Source organism: Pleurodeles waltl, chromosome 5, assembly GCF_031143425.1.
Source record: "Pleurodeles waltl isolate 20211129_DDA chromosome 5, aPleWal1.hap1.20221129, whole genome shotgun sequence".
NCBI lineage: Eukaryota > Metazoa > Chordata > Amphibia > Caudata > Salamandridae > Pleurodeles > Pleurodeles waltl.
Window position 1 is genome coordinate 144,111,650 of NC_090444.1, and position 16,638 is coordinate 144,128,287.

General features: G+C 42.3%; 1 protein-coding gene across 3 annotated transcripts in view; it reads right to left on the bottom strand.

Annotated features, from left to right (window-relative positions):
- The window catches only part of LCLAT1 (lysocardiolipin acyltransferase 1), a 591,785-nt gene that overhangs the window by 549,693 nt on the left and 25,454 nt on the right, over nt 1–16,638 (bottom strand). Inside the window, exon 1 of one of the 3 annotated variants that reach the window (XM_069233813.1) lies at nt 13,326–13,387. The exons of the other annotated variants lie outside the window; for them this stretch is intronic. The gene's annotated coding sequence lies outside the window, so the exon portion shown is untranslated. Of the gene's footprint in view, nt 1–13,325; nt 13,388–16,638 lie in introns of those variants that run through there. 3 annotated transcript variants of the gene reach the window in all.

Genomic DNA, 16,638 nt, shown 5'->3' on the forward strand with positions numbered 1-16,638 from the left:
ATGCTTGGCTCCAGAAGCCCACTAAGGACAGAAGGGAGCTCAGTTCTCATCGAGTGAGGATTCTCGGTGCCCTGTTCCAAACCCTTATAGCATGCTTTCTTTGCCTCAGAGAAACAGCAAACTTATTGGTGGAAGCAACAATTTTAGTATTTCGTTAAACAAGTTAAAAAATCCCTGAACCCTTTTTCTCAAAATGACCTAACAGTGCAAACATTTTCATTAATATTTTTGCCACCAAATGTTTAAATTCCCTTCTGAGGTCACAGACAAAACCGGCAATGGTTAGAATCTGAAAATATCAGGCACTTCAGATTAACAGATGATCCAGTTGGTCAATAACTTAACCTGACAATGGTCAGCTCACGTTTCTAACCTTGTTCAATGAGATACGTTTGTAACCAGGGGCTACATTTATTGATAACTTAATTCTGTAATATGTTTAGTCGTGACAGGTATATTTAACAAAAAACAATATTAAACAATTCATAGGCAAGGAAGCTTACAGCCATTAATCACCTGAGCTAATCTCATTATAGCCAAGCATAAACATTTCTAGAACGATTCATTAGGATTGCTGAAGGACCCCCAGATTTTATCAATCAGTGTATTTATTGTTTCAGTCCTGGGCCCATACAATATACAAAACAGAGTTTAAAAAGAGTTGTGTTAATCAATACCAATGTAGTAAAAAGGAACTTAAAAAGAGCAACATATATATCTTAAAAAATCTTCTATATTAGATCTGCGAGGCTCTGGTATGGGCATAGTTTTAAGAGGGAAGGTTCGATCTAGTCAATGTTCAAGCTGGGAAGATGTGGGGAGTCACCCTCCTAGACAAAAGATAGATATCATGTCAGAGACAGAGCCGTGCTGCACCTCCTTCTGTTGTAGGCTAAAAACAGACTGAGAGATCTGACTTCTTACTTCCAGCGTGTAAGTGCATAAAAGCATAAAATAGAGCACAGTCTCTGGCCTCTCAGTTTGCACATGAATTGACAGGTGCCTGTTAAGTTTTTTGAAAAACACACAAATGGTGCAGTAGCTGCAGAAAGGGTGTTAACCAAAAATGTTTTGAATCCATCAAAATCCTACTTGGGTTTGGAAATCCCTAGCAAAACACCAATCCTTTGGAAGAGAAAGCCTCACCCCTATCATGTGGCATGCTTCAGCACAGGGATCCTCTCCCCACCCTGGTAGGATAGTACCACCAGGGCAGACTCAACCTCGAAAAAAGTAGGGGGTTGGAGTTCTCAGATAAAGTACTACTGGGCACTGAAGGATTCAGGCAGCCAAAAATACCTAGAGGTACCCAGGTTATAGCCTTCATTGTTGGGAGCCTCTGGTACATATAACAACAATACTAAGATGTATATCTTAGTATAGTTTTTATACGTACCAGTGAAAAGTCCTAAGTGACAGCCTCCGTCAGCCGTTTCATTTCAGTTAACTAGATAACCTAGTTGCATGTGAGTTTACAGTTCATTATCCTACTCATAGTTTTGTAATAACAATCACAGAGAGCTCAGGCATTCATAGCTGACAAGCTACCTTTGACATCTGTTAGTCAGTGTGACTTGCCCTGCGAGCAGAACATGTTTCCTATGAGGACCAGGGAGCATTTCTTTGGTTAGTAGCAGAGCAGCTGTGGTAGGGCCCGAAAGGTTAACATAACTCAAGCATGAGCTACGAGTGAAAAAGATTCTAGCCTAGCAGGATGGAGCTGGCCTTGTCCTCTTCAATGCAAAGCCAGTGCTGGTCCATTCGGTGTAAGCTGCCACTTTCCTAAGCCTGATTAGGAAATATCTGCAAGGGAAATGCTGGTGATTTTGAAACTGTCCCCTCCCTAAATTTTCTCTCTTTTCCTCAGACTTGACTCCAGCTCTTTCCTTGAACCAGTCTTGTCTACATAGTTATACAGAATACGTTAACTTCTTCTTGTGTTCATGGTGCTTCTAAAGCTTTATTGGTGCATTAATAATAGAACACACCACTTTGCCTGCATAATTTGTTAGTCAGTGTAGGACGCCCTTCGAGTGGGCACACATTACGTGTCCACCAGTGTCTCTCTGCTGCCTGCCATTGGCGACCACCTTTTAGTACGTATGCATTTCACAAGGATGCACTTTAAAATTATAAGACATGCAGAATGCACAGAATACTTCTAATCTCTCCGTATCCTAATAATATAACTACCTGTTTCTGAATGGTGTTTGTGATTTAAGCATGAAAACCTAGCCAAAAACACAGACAAAGGCAACATATCTTGCATTTAAGAGATCTATTGGCTTTGCTAATGCTTTTTTCTCCCTGGTATTCTTTTTAAACGTATTTTCTTAATTACTTGCAAACACCTGTGTCACTGAAGAGATTAGACAACTGAATATCCTTCAAAACCTTAAAAACAGCAGCTGCATTCATAACACTCAATCACAATGGCCACTGAAGACGACAAAATGCAGCAAAGTCACCAAATACAATTCTAGCACTTTACCTCAACTGAGAAAAAGACTATACACCCAAAATGAGCATGGAAAGCTAGAGCATAAAATAACCAGAGTTTAATACTCTTTTCCTCAACCCAGAATAACTTAAACCCAAAATATAAAAAGGCTGCCTCAAGTGGGTATGCCACGGGTACATTAGAAAAAGGCTCAGCATACGAATATTCCCTGAAGTGAGAGAGAAAAAAATCCAAAATCTAACGAGTACTAAATTACCCAACAAAGGGAAATAATTCAGACATACAACAAAAGTACTTAAGCTCACTATCTGGCGAGGGTAGTGCTAACAGTCAATCTACCTGTTAATAATTATGGTGGGTCTAAGATTGTGGAGAAGTGTAACTTTGTGTCAAGGGGTAACTCTTATTTCCAAAATTATAATCAGTACTCCTAGACCAGACTGGACAGCCCATGATCTGATAATGCATCTAGTGCCTAATATGTAAGGAAAAAAAAACACAAGTCACTGCGCCAAATACCAAGCCCCCCAAAACACCTAGTGATTTTTATTTATTTTTTAATCTGAGGCAAGGGGTACACTTTGGGACATGTAATGCCAGTTATTCAGATTTTCAGAGACTGTCAAAAAGTCTTGAATTTACCTACCGGCATTAAAAAGGAAGAAAAGTCTAGTAGCACGCGTGTGATGGAGAAAAGACAGCATGGCTAACTGCAATACAGGCAGTGGTGTACTCTGAGAATTGTGTTAAGGGAGAAAAACAAAGGGTGAAGGTGAATTACTGTCACAAAAGAGATGCAGGTGAAGGTACTGCGAAGCAGGGGTGCATTTGTCGCAGTTTATCTGCCAAGAGGCGCTCTAATCCTGATACAGGCTATACATTCTTCTCATGACGGGCTCAAACCAGCTAGGCCTCGAGGCTCTTAAATTTAGTTTAAGATGTTTTTACACCCTTTTAGCAGTAAAACATTTACTCCTCTGATCTGAGGTAGCATGCTTCTTCGTAGACCTTAACCTTGGCACTGAAATAATGCAATAACACAAATTCCTGCCCCTGACCCAACCATTTCTCTGTTCTGGTAAACAGAGGACTAAAGCTGTTAAAGATAAGCTACTATGCAGATCTCACTTGCCATCATATTTCTGCAGTCTAATCACCTTTCTAATCCTATGCAAGACCTATAGATGGCCAAATGGCTTCGTTCCCATCTCAAAGTCAAGCAACACTGTTACTCCCACCACCTGGGCCTACTTCACGCTAAAAGTAAATGCAGTGGGGCAGGCCTGTCTCATCCATTTTTCCATGTCTTGAATGGTCTTGCAGACAGGCATTTACAACACCCCTTGCCTCATACCATATACAGCAAACCACAAGATTAATTTCTTCTGAGCCTGCCCTCTTTACCTTATATTTACCATCCCAAAGCCTGGATCTATTAAAACAAGCATCACACAAGTCTAATACACCCAGGCAATTATACACTCATGCCTCTCGACACCAACACCGGTGCCACTAGGATTCCTTCTATTAGGCTGGCCTGCATCTATTCCATAAGGTTTTAAATCTCTGTCTCCACTTAGAAATGTAACTATGTAGCCACTGTGGTAGCAACAGGAATCAATTAAATTGTCCAGTGCTCACTTTATAATATATGTAAGTAGTTCCCAACCTTTTGACTTCTGTGGACCCCCACTTTATCATTATTGGAACCCAGGGAGCCCCCACTAAATCATTATTGGAATCTGGGGACCCCCAACTGAGTTGTTACTGGAAGCCAGAGACCCCGACCTAAACAGAGTTAATGATTTGAAACACAAAATACACACAAACGTACAGAAACAGGCATTCAAACAACACATACACAAACGATACCACATTTTAATTTGCAAACAAATATAAATAAAAAAAATAAATAAATGAATTTTAAAAGAAAGGTTGCAGCTTTTCTAAATGTAACTGAAACCAGGCATTGTCCATACTATAATCTGTATGATGCATCTGCACTGCTCCCACGAATCAATTTGAGGATACTAATGTAATTTTTAGCCTCCCATTTCAAATTCCTTGAAATTTACAGTAAGTTTTAAAATTTTCAACTGTACATTTAGTCACTTTATTTCTAGACACTTTATTAATCTGCTAATATTATTTAATTTTCTAAGTAGTTGCGGACTCCCTGAGTAGGCTTTGCGGACCTCCATGTGTCCCCGGACCACAGATTGGGAACCTTGTATATGTCGTAGTGGGGAAAATACTGCATTTAACATTGCTTAACTGTGGAGTCTCTATCCACAGTAATTTATTAAGATTGTTATATGAGAAAACAGCACAATGGGTACCACCCAGTTTCTCAGTGGAGGAAATATATTCTAATAGATGTAAGATAGGGAGAAGTTTTTCTAAATTTCAGGTGTTTTATAGTTTCTTAACTATTCCAAGTGAAATTGCTGGAAGTGGTAGAAACCAGAACTGAAAAGGTACAAGCGCCCAGGCAGCCATTCACAGATTATAGTGCACCACTGCACACCACAGCTTGCTTCACACCACCACCTTACACAATACCACACTAATTCAAAGTAAAACAGATCAAACCAGGCAGCACACAGAGACATCTCTCCGGGAGGTAGGAAATACAGTATTGATAGATTTTAATTGAAGCCAATAATATCATCCTAACTATCTCCCGATGAACAGTCACTCATTCTGGAGCATTCTGAAGAGGCATCTGTATTTTATAGAGACCTGAATAGGTCTTGCAACTCATGCACAAGTAAGCCACAAGTTCAATTTGACTGGCACCTTGGTCAATTAAATCTAACATGGTGCAGAGGTGGAAAAGAGAACGTACACACAACACACCCACAATTAAGATGCAGAACAAAATAACAAGTAATGTCACTAGTCTGCTTTGCTACGTGCGAGCCCTCCTTCTGCCACACCACCAGGCGAGGAGCAGGTGTCCACATTCGACACAAGACAACAAAAGAGTCGTGGAAAAAGACATCAAGGATTTAAAAGACATGCACACCACACTCTCTAGGTTAAAGTCAATTGCCCCACTGATCAGACTTTAGAAGTTTGGCAGATGAGGGATGGAAGTAGGGAGAAAAAATACAAACGAACATCAAGAAAGCAATAAACAACTGAAGCATGAAACAAACATTAAATTATTAAGAACAAACATTTGGATTCAGGAGCACTGTTAAGTTACAGTCACGGACACACAAGCAAAGGGTGAGAGTAACAAAACCTAAAATCTTTATTAGTAGCACTTTTCAGGTTGGACCACCTAATTATAAGGGCGAACATTTCTAAACACCAGTAAGGTTTCATGGGGAACATTCAAGAGTGCGCTCCTAAAACTGGTGTCCATAACATCACAGTTCAGAATATTGCAACAATAGTCCCAGTAGAGGTTTTTGACGGAAACAAATTGCTTTAATTTTCCTATGGAATACACTCTAAGGTATGTTTTGAAGAGCTGCCGAAGCAAATTACTATTCTCCAGTTTGTAGACAACATCCACTCCAAGGAATTCTTGAAACTTCCAAGACATAGGTGCCTGTTTTCGGAAAAGCAAGCCCACAACTTGTCTGCTGCCAGTCAATCTTCAAACATAGAACTCCCAAATGTGAAACCAGGACTCGTTTCTTTGTTTCTCTCAAACGTTAAGGTACAAAGACTTCTTATGTCACTGTCCTCAAACCTCAGGAAACACATTTCATAAAATGAGAAAAATAAAAGCCTTTGTGCAACAGGAATCTGCCTTAAAAACCACAGGCAATTCAGCCATTACCCTGCAAATGAACTTGTACAGGAACACCAGGATTTCCAATAGATGAACTACAGCATTAAGCACTAAACATAATGCCATATTGACGAAAAAAATAGAACAGACAACCAAGGCTCGCCTGTCATCAAGGACTGCTTCAGGATAACAAACAATATTGCATTAGTGTCATTATTCATGTGACTAAACACTGTAATCATTTTATTACAAGGTCTATGAAGAGGGCATCATTTGAGAACCCTAAAACATTATTGAGAGAACTATTCTCACAACATAATTTGTTTGTTTGTTCCTGGTGTGCTTTGTTGCACTGGGCTGTTTACATAAAGCTGGGTGAGGGGACTGTTATTTTTCTATTTATCCTTGAAGTGCCCTTCGTGCTACAATCTAATTAAAATATCATTATGGCTACAACTATTCATTAAAAATAAATGCCCGCTAAAAAGAACTAATCCCGAGATCCTGGTTAGCAACACTGGCCTGATGCAATTATTAGATGAGAGCTGGACCACTGCCATGGGAAGGCTGGTTCATTATACGGTGAGCTGGCACGCCTGGAAGAATGCCCCATCGTCCCCATGCTAACTCTAAAGGTGCAGATTGTAAAAAAGGGAAGACATGGCTCCACCTTACTTAGTCTGTAGAGCAGCATGAAGCTTGGCTCCCACTTTAACATCAGGATCCGGTAAGAAAGACCTTAAGATTACCTTACCTGATGCCTCTCCCGATAATACAGCAACATACTGGTAGCAGGAATGTGGAGCTCCCAGACCAAACACATTCTTGAGGATAAGCCAGTGAGGTACTGGAAATCCTAAGGGCAGTCTGCCTTTACAGATGAGCGAGTTGTATAGATTTTGAGTTACTGTTGAACTACACTAGCAGTCTATAAGATCTAAACACGGTTATTTTCTTGCAGAAGGATTGCCAAAAAAGAAAAGGACCATAAACGTCTGGCACTAGTTAATTATTTGAAGGAGTCGTCAAGTAAAGTATGAATAGATGAGGTCCACAAAAATAAAATAAGTACAGAGTTCATGAACTGACTAAGCAGAAATCCGAATCCCAAATCTAATCCAAGATCCGTTTCAGGCACTCAGCAACATTTCCTGCCATAAAGCAGGTTATCACCTACCCAGGACACATACAAGGTGCTTCAGTTTCGCACACAAGGAGAGCCTCGAAAGCTCGCAGCTCACTTTAAACGGAAGCAAATTATCCCAGCATGCTCTATGAGAATTCAAAGCAACAAGTCACGCCCTCATCTCAAACCTAGGTTACATCGATGCTAATGGCACAATTTAAGGTATACTGCAGTCTGTAACTAAATAAAAGGAGGCATGTGACACACAACAGGGAAATGAATCATGTGATTAAACACCAGAATCCCTCATCACCTTTTTGATATAGGAAGAATAAGACCCTCAGCTTGATGAAAAGAAATGCATAACAACCAAAAACACATTTTTAATGGGGTTAAATTAGGGGGGGGGGAAGCTTATTCTTCCTTTAAGAGAAAACTAATATTTAGCACCATTATCCTGAGGGTTCTTTAAAGCTGTTGTAAGCTCTTTGAACAATAGCAGTAAGCTATAATAAAATCTTTGTTGGGAGTAAAATAGGTTCTTGAGATAAAGCAAAGGATGAGCTACTGTGCCATCACCAGATTTCATTGCTAGCTTGGACAGAAAATATTGCAGCTAAGCTGTTTTTATGACTTTCTGAGTCAGCTACTAAAATTATTGTATCCCAAGGGAACATCCTGGGCTTTGAAAGGATTGCTTGACTACCATGGGACGTTGCTCAGAGGTCTATGAAAAATACATGAGCATTATACTGCTGAACACAATCAATGAGTAGCTTTGGTCTAAGCTAAGAAAATGGGAAACAGTGGCAGGATTATTATCAGTTGCAGAGAGCTACTCCACTCTGCTAAGTGTTATAAATGGAACTCTCATAAGGAGGGGTGTTGTTTAATAACATCCCCTTTCTTCATAATGGGTTGAAGCAAGCTTCCTTTCAATCGGGCTTTTTTTGTCATTCACTTACCAGGTTCAGTGGCTAAGGCTAATTATTTTTCTCCAAAGGGTGCCTATATGTTGGCACATTTTTACTTGCTAATATCGTGGTAATGCTTCATCTAACTCTGACTGGCTTCCAACAGAGTACTGAGGCACTGTGAAAATAGTAGTTTAGGAATAAAAATAAAAAAGCTTAAGGGCATGAAATGTTGAAATCAAAAGAGCAAACAACGCTGGTACTTGAAAAAAAATATATATGAAGTAGTACATATCAGTATCTGAGATGGCCTTCTCTAAATCACCATCATGGTGTTGTAGGAAAATGAAAGTATGCAGTGCTACAATATTTTTGGGAACTAGCTGTAAGATAGCGGTCACTGGTCCAAGCTGTTGCTGCGGTGAGAGGAGACAGCGCTGAGCTACCACCAACCAATGGCCCTTGAAGACATGCGGTTCCATACCATGAAGAGAGTCTGAGATGAATATCACTAAGCCTACCACAAAGGGCTGCGGAGATAGCTTCGCCCAGCCAAGATTGCAGATGCAGAAACAGATGTGAGCTCAGTGTGTAGACCTTATGGGACCTGCGAGAGAGATACACCTGATGGGAGGGGATTGCCCGGTAGATGTGGGTCACCTGTGCACCCACGGCGGTCTGTCAGCTCTCAGTACTATGCCCATTCCGTAGGTGACGCTGTCCTAATGGGGAAGGCAGACGAGGTGGCTGGTGTGTGAGGGCAAGGGTTTGACTACAATGCTGCGGCCCGCTCTGCAAGGGAGCTAGAGGCTGAGAGACGAGCCCGCCACAACTACTGCCTGATCCAAACTGGAACCTTTGCCCAGGGGGCCTACAGCCACACATAAAAGGTGGGAGACCATGCAATGTGGCGGGCCAGATTTTCAGCAAAATGCATACCACTGATCCTGCACTGCATGCGTAACACCCATGCCGCAGTAGCGCGGTGGGAGCTATAAGTGATCCTGAGCTCTGCTTGGGGGCCCTGCTGTTCAGCCGCTTGGACTGACACCAGGGGGCTTCTGTGTGGACATCCAGTAGCATCGCACTGCAATCCTGCCTGCCCTGAGCATTAAAGTCTGCACTCCCACATATGAAAAGGAACCTTGAGCATGGAGAGGATATGTGGAGGTTTGTGAGCCATACCCCCCGAAACCGCATAACTTGCCACTGACTGGCTGAGGAAAGTGGTTTAACAGTGTCAGACTTAGACCTCAGCAGGCCCTGGGCAATGTAATACTGTGACTCCCATTGCAAATGCTAGTGGCTGGCCAGCTGGGTGTGTAGGTCCTCAGAGACTGAAGTGCTGTTGAACTTGCCTTACTGTATTCCATCATAAACAGAGGAGTTTGATGACTGAGGGGGGCACGGAGAGCACACGCCTTGAGTAGGTGCATTTGTGACCACGCTGAGGCCTCGCGAAGAGACAGCACTTGTGAATCGGAACACTGCCACCCCGAGCCCAGTGCGAGGGGGGGAGGGGTGCATTATTTGGAGCTGCAATCATCTAGAGCCTGATGCGCTGGTGGCCCCTGTCTCAGAGGTGTGGGCGAGATGGGCTGAGACCAGGCTGGCTTACTCATACTCCTCATATTCCAGTTTGGTACGGACACTGGTAAAGAAAGGGGTGCTATTCATGGGAACAGATGCCATTACTGATGACCAGGGCAGATATGCTATCCTACAGGGAATCATCTCTGGCTCCTTAATCACCCTAGTAACTACACACAGACCAAAATGTGGACAACCAAGAGTTCTTCACCGGCACCCTGCCTTAATCCGTCATACTATGGGGGGGGTGGGGCTTGAATACTTCCCTAGACTCACTACAGGACAGATGAACACAGACAGCTGGACACAACAGACAATCCGCTAAGGTCATGAAGGAGGTCATGGAGGAATTTGCCATGGTAGACCTATGGCGAATGCCAACCCAGATAGCCGGGAAGGCACATACGCCTCTGCGGTGTACAATTCCTGTTCTAGGATAAACTATTGGTTGACGAGCGGTGAGGTGAGCACTTTGGTAACAGGAGTTCAGGACCTTCCCAGAAACTTGTCCGACCATAATCCAATTAAATTAGATCTAGCAATCCCAACACAATTCAGCTGGAAATTTAATACATCAGCATTGCTAGACCCAATATACAAATAATCCATAAAATCGGCCATAATAGAGTACTTTGACATTACCAAGGGCTCTGTTAAGAGCGCACACTGGGAAGCTCTCAAGGCTAAAATAAGGGGGAATCTGCATTAGCATGCACACAGGTATACTTAAAGACATTTGTAATTAACTATCTAACATCAAGCAAGCAAAACAGGAGCAAGAGCGGGAATATGAGCGCCAGCCCTGCGCGGCGGCTCTGGCTGCCATCAGGGAACAAATCACAAATTACTATGATATGGCAAATCAAGAGCTCCAATACACTCCTGAGGGCATGTGGCAAGAACTTATGGGGAGGGAGGAAGGCAGCACCACACCCTAGCCGCCAGACTCAGACCTACACTGGGGCACCATCAAGTGACAGATCACTGGTAGAGATGGGGAAAAATAGCACAATACACCAGGAATTCTGTCTGCTTTTTCAGAATTCTATAAGTCCTTGTACACATCCAGACATGCGTCCACGACAGAGGGAATTTCTGCCTACTTGGATGACAGCCGTAGCGTGGCTCTCAGCGGTTCAAAGACAGTATTTATCGCAATCCAGGAAGTGCTCAAATCAATCCGCTCCATGCTGAAAGGCAAGGCACCGGGGCCAGATGGCCCCACCAATGAATTTTATAAGGAATATGCAATAGCGCCTCACCTCCAGCTGTGTACATGGAGGCATTCACTAAAGATACTCCCCCAACTCTCTGAAAAGCCCTCATAATAGCGCTCCTTAAACCTGAACAAATGCAAATCATATTGCCCTCCTTTTGCTCATCAACACTGATGCCAAAATACTAGCTAAAATTCTAGCTCGCAGACTTTAACCCCCGTTAACCAATACGGTCTTGCCCCATCAATCGGGCTTCACACTGACTTAGCCACCTCACATAACTTACACACAATATTTGCACTCTTTCACCAATAAAACCTGGAATTAGAGCCAGCAGCGGTACTGTTTGACACCACCAAAGCCTTTGATTTGCCAGAATGGCCCTATATGGTCACTATCCTAACAAGGATGGGTACCCCAATGGGATTTCTGAGATGGGTGTGATTGCTGTATACCTCCCCAGTAGCCAGGGTACGTGTCAATAGGTATAAATCAGGACTGATATCTATACATCGAAGCACACAACAGGGATGTCCCCTTACCCCCAATTCGGTTTTCCCTGGCCCTAGAGTCTGTAGCGTGTGTCTGGTCTGGCAACGCCATGCAGACGCTGCACTAGAGTTCCAGCAGAGACCTATTGGCATCTCACTATATGCAGACGATATAGTCCTATACGTTTGCAACCCCACACAGCACCTGGCAGCCTTGCTTAGGGAATACATCAGGTTTGAAAGGCACTCTGGCCTAGGTATCAATTGGGTGATAATCAGTGATACTGCCTTTAATGCCTTGTACAAAACCAAATGCATTGGAGTACCCACTAAAGTGGAGCATAGAACCTGTGAGATACCTGGGGGTATGGATACATAGTGATCCTGACTTGGTCATGCACAAGAACTATGGTAAAGCCATGGCAAAACTGGGGGATCAAGTGGCAAGGTGGATAAGACTGCCGCTGTCCCTAACTGACAGAATGACAGAATTGCAATAATGAAAATGATCATAGTGCCAAAATTCCTCTACTTGTTTAGCAATACACCTATCGTGCTTACGCTGACCTTTTTAAAACTGCTTTGAACACAACTGATACACTAGCATGGACGGGCAAACAACCACACAGTGGGTGGGGCACTATGACTAGGCCATATGCGCAGGGCGGTTTCAATCCATCGGATTTGTATCTCTACTATTTATGTGCCCAAGTCAATATGCGCAATATTGGTTTTATGTCCAGGCAAATGTGTCACATTTGGCAATGGAGGCAGGAGACACACATCCCATTCCACTTAAAATATGTTCTAACACATAAGCATACGGATGTCCCCTGCACAGAAATGAATATAATCAACTGCACAACCCTAGCCTGGCGAGCAAGCCAACAAACTCTCACTATATGCTCCTCTACTCCCATTAGGACATTACCCAGCCCTTTCAGTAACCCAGGAGACGGGGAAGTTTGCTCTATTTAAACAGGCAGGAATTGAGACCATGGGAGATATATATACAGGGAGAACATTTTTGGTCCCAACGGACCTAACACATATATAAAAAGCAACACCAATTTTCATATTCACATACCACGGGCTACGATCTGTAATTATGGTTCTCTTCCCTATGTTCCCCGACAAACACCCCACTCTACATGCTCTGCAAGCACTGTGTCCCGTCAACACCTAGTAACTAGACTTTATGACGCGGCACAGGAAGACAGACCGACACAACTGTACCCGGCGCTGGAGCTCCGCAACAACCGTCCCACTGACACAGGAGTGGGTATTCTGCTGTAATTTGACAGGGATGCTAAAACCTAACTGTTATCTCTACATTATCCATTTTAAGTACCTACAACAAATGTATTACACACTTTTCTGATTGTTCAGATACGGGCTAAGAGGAGATGTGCGGTGTGTCAGGTGAGTGTGGGGGCAAGTGTCGGGGGAGGATATACAATGGGGTCTGGGAATGCAGGGGTTCTGGCAACGGGTGGTGCGTGGCTTGCACTCCAGGATATCAGAGTTAATAGACTGTACTCCCCAGATGTGTTTATTGGGCCTGGTCTAGAGGCTCCAGCCATCACATGGAAAGCTCACAGCGGCAGCACAGTTTCTGGCCAAAAGGAGAGTGGTCATGCACTGGGGAAAGCACTCTGCTCCCAAATATAAAAACTGGCTGCTGGACATGGGGTACGGCAGAAATAATCTGGAGATACACAGAGGAGCTGTCAGTTTCTTTGCGTCTGAGGAACATATGAGCCCCCCTAACGGCTTACTTATTGGAAAACCCGGATATCCTTCCTCCTGAAGGGTAACGTGATGGTGGGGTTGGGATAAAGGGAGCCTCGAATCTGCAAGATAATTAAAAGAAACGTGTCACATACATGTAATGAGTGTAGTTGATGTGCAATAGCTGATGGCATGTTATATTTGTATTATTTTAAGAGACAAAATATAATATAAAAAAAAAACATTATCCTGCCATTTGAAATTACCTTAATTGTTATGAAGGCTAGTCTACATCTTTACATTTCTATAAGAAGTACTAAAGGTGATTATTACTATTTGATTTAAAAAATATTTGAGACTAAAAAGTCTTATCTGAATTACCTTAAGTTGTTCTCTGATGTGAAATTATGTAATGCACTTTTAAGATAACTGGTTGGGGTTCATTCAGTTTGGGAAGCTTAAGGGATTCCAGGAAAAACAACCAGAAAAAAAAGTCAGGGCCTGCACATGAGATCTTTAGTGTAAATGTACTGCAATGCATCTCGTGTTAGATTGTTTGAGGCTATTAAAGTTGCACTGTATTTACTTACTTGCAATTAAAAAAAAAAAAAGAAAACAAAAGAAACAACCCTTAATAGTTGTGATACAACTGAGCATTTGAAAAGAAAGAATCAAACACACGGATGTTACTCGTGTATTAGGAAAATATCTTCTTAATACGATGAGCATGGAGTGTAATTGTTTTTTTTAAATCTGCTGCATTTTAATGAATGTATATTGTTAATGTTTGTAAGGACAGCAGCCTATGAAAATTGAAATAAGATCAGATTTAAAAAGTTAAAGCAATGTGTAGATCCTATTTCACACCCACAATAAATCAACAGAAATCAGTAGGCCAGAAAACATTACAGTGAACTCCTGAATCAATGTCAAAGGTGCAAGATAGGGACTTCCTGCATTCTGTTGCCTTATTGCATCCATTTTTTGTATCAAGAAAAAAAAAAAACATGTTTTTGAATTTACCAAAATCCACTTTGCAGGTGAGTAGTAAGATGACAAAACTGTGAATAAAAGTAAGCACAGTGTGCTCCAGCTTACATGTTTTCAATTTCATTACAAGACCTGAGGCTACCACTATGCATTCATATTTTAATGCTCCTCTACACAGCAGCACTTTAACGTATATTGCATCATAAAGCAATACAGTATAGAATGAATCTATAGTAACATATCAAAGGTTCAAGAATAGAACAATTATCTTCTTTTGAATGCTACTCCTTCACAAGATAAGTAGCACTTTATATATCCTCTTTTCGTTGGCTCTTTGCACCCTTAATTTGTACCTGTATCATAATTTGCTTAGCATTACTATTAACCTTAGTATTTCCTCATTACCAATTTATGGAAATTTACTTTGCCACTTGTTTATTTCTTGTTTTTCCCTTCTTTCCCTTTTACCCCAGTCCCACGGCTTCCTACCTGCTGAAACAGTTTCTTGGCTCTGACGGACTGCGGCCTGCCCGCCCATTTAGTTTTAGAACTTAAGCTTTGTAGTTTTTTTTCACACCCTTTGCACTCATTGTCCCCGCAGGCGCTCATAACAGCCTGCGCTGCTGTTGGCACTCACTCAGCCTGCTGAGTCTCCAGCGCTCACTGCGATCTGTCGTGCCGCAGGCAATCATTGCAACTTCCAATGGCGCTGACGATCACTGCGGCCTGCAGTTTCCCGAGCACTCTCCGCAATCAGAACTCCGGGAACGGGCCTCTTACCAGAGAACAACATCTCGCAGGTGCGTGCTTCTGCGAGGTTAGGCACCATCTTGCTTTGGGCTGAAAGCCTTTGTTAGCTATGTTGCCATGCTGGCGCAAAAAGGGACTGCATCTGTCACACTTGACAGTTACAGTTTCCTTTCACCCATCTGACCGGCAACTCGGTCAGTAAGGCCACCAGTTTTATATTTTAGACGCTGTTTGCACACCTTAAAACAAATAATTCTGCCTCTTTTACTAATCCTCATTGTAGTCTAAGTTGGTTCCTACAATATTGTAGATTTTTTGTTAATACAAAATAAGAATATTTATTATAATGTCTGATAATGGGGAACACTACACTGTAATCTCAGACAGTAAGGTTAATGAAGAGCTAATTAGGAAGCTCATTCTTCACGAGATGCGTTCTTGTGTACGTGAGACTATCAATAAAATAATGAGCAAAAAGAGGCAGAATAAAGGCTCTGATTATGAGACCTGCTCCATATCTGATGGTGAATGTAATTCTAATAACAAAGGTGGAAAAAGGAAAAGGAAAAATGAACATACGAGGAAAGAGCCTTAACCCTCTAATTTGATGGAAGGTCAAAGTACCTTTAAAAAGATTGGAGGTCCAAGCACCTCAAATAAGAGTGGTGTTGTTTGCGGCACAAGAAAGAGCAGTGTCCTATGTAGCACAAATGGATTGGGCAACCCTAGCAGCAGAGAACAAACAGGTACTCTAGACTTAGAGTTTGGGGATCAGGATGATGATGAAGACATGTATGATGAGTATGTACTTGACCTTGACCAAGGAGAGTTGGATACCAAAGAACTATTTAATGATGAATCATCCCCTTCCACCTCAAAGGATATGATTAAGAACCCCTTGGTAGAGGAGATGCTTTCTCCCTACAATATCAGACACCCAAGGAGTTCAGAATGGTTGTGCATGGAGCATGTGGGTAATTTCATTAAAAAGTGGATTACAAACCCACTTGAAGACGCTCGTAACCTACTCAGAACTGAATGTCCAAGACCAGTGATCGACGATAAAGTGTCTAACTCCCCCAACCTAGACCCTGAACTTACTACCTTTCATTTCAAGATGGAACGAGATCCAAGAGAAGGCATGGAGGGGGTCCCTGAAACTTTGTCAAGATTGTCTTCTGAACGTAGTTGGTCCCCTGGAAAGGTTAACAGATAGGCCAGAAGAGGCATACATTAAAGGTCTCCCTATCAATTTGGATCTCCTGAGAGGATGGAGTCAGTGGGCCAGGGTTCTTTTAGGAAATGACAATGATGGGCTTGATGCTGAAAGGCGCAAAGCAGTACTTCTTAAAATCAACCCTAAGCGTGGAGACTCTGCAGAGAAAGAGATCTCAGAAAACCCTAAAGGACTTCTCTTTGGATCCCCCCCTCCACATTACCACCCCACCCCCCTCGGACAGATCACCTTGAAAGACAGCAGCTCGAGTGAGCGACCTATTTTCTTGTAAAATTACGCAAATATTTGTCAAGCAGTACCAAAGTTATTAGCACAACAAAAAACGCTCTTTCTAAAGAAACTTGGTCCTAACTATAACTACCTATCTAGCGACCGCTGCTAGG